Source organism: Cynara cardunculus (assembly GCF_001531365.2).
Source record: "Cynara cardunculus var. scolymus isolate 2C chromosome LG 6, CcrdV1, whole genome shotgun sequence".
In the NCBI taxonomy this organism is placed as follows: Eukaryota; Viridiplantae; Streptophyta; class Magnoliopsida; order Asterales; family Asteraceae; genus Cynara; species Cynara cardunculus.
The window spans coordinates 2,575,612-2,580,867 of NC_037533.1; positions in this window are offsets into that span (position 1 = coordinate 2,575,612).

Sequence of the window (5,256 nt, forward strand, 5' to 3'; positions counted from 1 at the left end):
TATATATATATATATATGCAAAGGATCGTGTCAGAAGGATGGTTAAGGTGAGAAATGTGAGGAAAAATATGAACCCTTGATTACCGTTAATCTCAAATCCACCCATGAATCATGCTTGTTATGGGGATTGGTCTGGTGCATCGTAGTGCATCTCATCCTAATGTGGATCCAAGGGTGGAGATCACGTCTTACGCTTTTCACCCTAAATTTCCTTATCAACGGAACCCAACCCTATATATTCAGAAGGATTGTTTGAGAAGGGAAGTATGGTGAGAAGCGTAAAAAGAGATCTGAATCATTGATCATTTTTAATCTCATGCTCAACCATGAATTGTGTTTTACAAGGGAATTGATCCGGTGTATCCTGTTGCACCTTATTAGTGTTGACATTCAATTAGGATTGATCCAAGGGTAGAGATCTCTTCTTATGCTTCTCATTATAACTTCTTTTCTCATCCAAACCCAACCCTATATATATATAGGGAGTATTCAAATGAAAAAGTCCAAAATGTTTGAGAAGGTGAGAAAAGATGCCAATCAACAGATGAGATTTTTCAATTGCCATAATTTTATAGTAAAATATATAAATATAGAAAAAAATATGATTAATTTAAAAAAACCTAAGAAAATTAAGGGAGGCAATTTAAAAAAATTGTATAATTAAATCACAATCCACTTATTTTTCAAAAAAAAAAAGTGTACCCACTTAGCATGGGAATGAGGCGGGGACCTCAATCCCCGTCCCCGATTACTTATCTTTGTACCCGTCACTTTCTCTATCCCCACCGGAGAATATAATCACATCCACATCCCCATCTCCAACGGGTAACGGGGATCCCAATGGGGAAATGAAGATTTTTTTCCCGTTTGTATAAGTTATTTTTAAATTAAAAATGTGAGAGACCATACATGTTTAAATCTCAAACATTTTCAATAAACCTAAAACCAAAATGAATTTAATTTAATACAAAAAAACCACAACATCATATAAGAACTAATAACCTAAAACAAAAAAAAAAAATTCAATTAAATCCAAAAAAACTTAAAGTCACATGTACCAAAAGATATTGAGTAATATAAAACCATATCGAGTAATATACAAAACTTATTGATTAATTATATTTTGACTTGACATCCAAAATATTACATACTAACATCAAAAAAATAACAATTTTAGATTATAAACCTAGTTAGAAAATATGAAATTATGAAATACCGCTTTAGTTGAAATAAATAATATACTGTGTGTCCCACAATACGATCAATCTTCAAATATCATCATAGAATCCATGACAATCTTTATAATATCATTAAGAACACAATAGAAAAGTAGAGAGAAAAAGTCAACTGGTCAAACTCTATATTTCACTCTCAAATGTACGTAATACAACAATTAAGCTCTTCTAACTTTCACACACTACAAGACAAGATAAGACCTATTTATAGGGTCAAACAATAAAGCACCTAGTCAAAGTCAACTATACAAACAAAGTCAAAGTAACTAAAATACAACTATTCATCTTTCAAGACGAATACAATTAAACTGTAAAATTCAATTTTAACATTTTCCCCCTTTGTATTCAGGATTGAAAGAATTTGCGCTTTTTGAATCTCTTTTGAACTTTATTGCTTTAAGCTCTTTATGACTTCTTGAAATCTTGAAAAACAACCTTCTAACATTCTCTGCTTTAAGATCTTCAGATAATCTTCCGATGAGAAAATCTTCCAACATTCTCCCCTCGAATGTAAAACAAAAATGATCTTCTCTTTTTACAATAAAAAACAATATCATCAACAATATTCAGAAATGATCTTCAAGATATAATATTCAAAGAATCTTTTTCAGAAAAACAATTACTAACATTCTCCCCAATAAAGAATTTCTTCAGATAAAAAACTCACAAAAATTCTCCCCCAATAGTACATTCTCCTTTTTGAGAAATCTCTATCAGTAAACTCTTGAAAAGATAACCCTCACATTCAACTTCTCTCAAACAATATAGCAGAGGAATAATCTTCAGTCATTGCATTCACACTCTTTTGAGTCTTTTGCCCGATTCCCGATCTTTATCATACTCCCCTTTGATCTATATATCATACTCCCCTTATATAATTCAGAATTGATCATTTCATTCATTATATCATACTCCCCCTTATGATCTTTATATCAAACTCCTCTTCTCAAATCCACAAATTTCAAAAACGAATGATCAAAACACAAAACTTTGTGAATAACAAAGATTTACGAAACAATTACGCACATTTTGATCATCTTATCGCATTTGACCTCCGTAGCCATAAGGAATTTTTATTCCTGCTTGAATTTGAAAGTATAGTTTTAATATATTATTTCTTTTTCATTACATCAAAGTATTAAAAAAATCATTTTCTTAAAGAAAAACATGATTATTTCCCAAATAACTTTTAATCATATGATTAGTACTTTAGATGAAATAACACATGTTTTCATGTGTCAAGATCAACAATCCATCCACTTTGCACCATTTTTGTTTCATCATAAATTCAATATATTTTACAACTAAAATCTTCAAAATCCAAATTTATTGTAATATAAATTATGCATATTTTTTTAATCATGGGTGTCTGGATTAGCTTATGTGCACTTCGACTAATTCTAGGAGTCTTAGGGGCCGTTTACCAAATGCTTATCCGGGTAAGTGAACACCAAACCACATTACCTTACCGAATGAATATGGTATGAACCAAGAATCTTATCCGGTAAGAGCAAGACAAGGACCAAGAGTCTTCCCCGATAAGTGAGGGCGGCGACTCTTACCATGGTAGCGCTTACCAGGTAAATTGTTGCATGCGATACCGTTGTGGTGAACTAAAATTTTACCCAGTAAGTAAATGATAGTGTTAAATTTTATCAGTAATCGTTTATCGGGTAAGTGTTTGATAAACGACCTCTTAGAAAACAGTTTGGAAAATCTGTAGTTACTTTATAGTACTCGAACAAGTGACCTTTGAGGAGGATCTCAAACAATAAACTAGATTAATATCTTTAGTTTGACTTAAAGCCCAGAATGTGTGACTTATAAAAAAGAACTCACAAATCTCGTTTTTTGTAATTTCTATGGAGTGGATTGTCACGACTTCCCACCTTACAGAAGAGAGCTCACTAGCTCACAAATTTCATTTTGTTATAAGAAACTCCACTTACAGGGTGATTGTGGTTGCTTATAAAAACAACTTATTGATTTATTCCGGTGTGATATTGGTAATAAGCATTTTTGATTATTTGAATAAACAACTTATACTGGTGCCAAACCGATAATACAGAGCTTTTGAAAAAGTTAATACCTTCTGACTTATAATAAGTTGATAAGTGCTTTTATAGAAAAGCATAAATTGTTTCAAATAAACAAATCCCAAACACCCCTTTAAATAAGTCCACAAGCTCCCAAATCCCACTTTAGGAGAAGGTCAGATGATTACAACAAGCTAACCCACTTAAAATTCCTACTAGTACTTTTAGCAACAAAGTATCATGTATATTAATTGTTAATCAATCTTTATTTACCTAAAAATGTTATTAACACGATCAGGTTTTCCTCATCATCACGATATTGTAAAGATCGACTCTGATACCACTTGTAACATCCGAAAGTCCAAACTCATAGGCTCACACAGTTTTTTTTATTTCAGCTTCAAATCATTCACAATTTGAAACTGTTAAACTTATAAAAAAGTAACAAATCTTAGGGGCCGTTTACCAAATGCTTACCCGGGTAAGTGAACACTATGTAACATTACCTTACTGGATGAATATGGTAAGGACCAAGAATCTTACCCGACAAGAGCGAGATACAGACCAATAGTCTTACTCGGTAAGTGAGAACGACGACTCTTACCATGGTAAGCGCTTACCGGGTAAATTGTTGTATACGATACAGTTTTGGTAGACTAAGATCTAACCCAGTAAATAAATGATAGTATTAAATTTTATCGATAGACACTTACCGAATAAGTATGTGGTAAACGGCCTCTTTAACTTTTATTCTTGTCCCATTTGCATGAGCTTATAAATATGATTTTTCACCAATCTGGGACTTGCATTAACGATTATATTGTGTATGTTTTTTTTAGAATTATTTTTAGGGCTTGTTTAAATTAATGATGGAAAATATAGATTGAAAATAAAAAAACTACAAATTGATGATATATGGATTAAATCATGACATATTTGTAATAAATGAAAATTTGGACAAAAATAAACATTGGTGAACATTCGAGAACAGGGGTATTTTCGGAAAAGATCATGACATATGAACACTTACGAAAAATCTTATTGAACACCAAAGGTCACAATATGTTATGAACGCCTTATGGTTATAAACACTTTCTTTTGAACACCAATGAACACATTCTTATGAATATCTTATGGTTATGAACACATTCTTATGAACAACTATGAACATCATTAAATACTATAAAAGTAACTTACATGTAAAAAAATGTAACATTGAATTAAATCCCATAAAAGTAACTTACACATATAAATTACCTATTTGTCTTTCATCATTAAATCAAACGTTCGAAGTAACCGCTACTAAAGAATGAATCTTCCAATAAGTAGACAAAGTTAACATCATATTCTTGGTTAATAAAAGATCTTACCCCTCTCTCTCTCTCTCTATATATATATATATATATATACATATATATATGCAAAGGATCGTGTGAAAATGATAGTTAAAGTGGGAAATTTGGGAAAAGATATGGACCCTTGATCATCTTTAATCTTAAATTTACTCATGAATCATTCTTATTACGTAATTGATCTGGTGCATCTCGGTGTATCTCATCCTAATATGGATCCAAGGGTGGAGATTTCACATTTTACGCTTTTCACCCTAAATTTTCTTATCAACGGAACCCAACCCTATATATGCGAAGGATTGTTTGAGAAGGAAAGTATGGTGAGAAACGTAAGAAGAGATCTGAACCATTGATCACTTTTAATCTCATGTCCAACCATGAACTGTGTTTTACAAGGGAATTAATTCGATGTATCTTAATGCACCTTATTATGTTGACATTCAATTAGGATTGATACAAAGGCAAAGATCTCTTCTTATTCTTCTCATTATAACTTCTCTTCTCACCGGAACCCAACCCTATATATATAGGGAGTGTTCAAACGAAAAAGTTCAAAATCTTTGAGAATGTGAGAAAAGATGTCAACCATTAGATGAGATCTTTCAATTTCCATAACTTTATAGTAATATATAT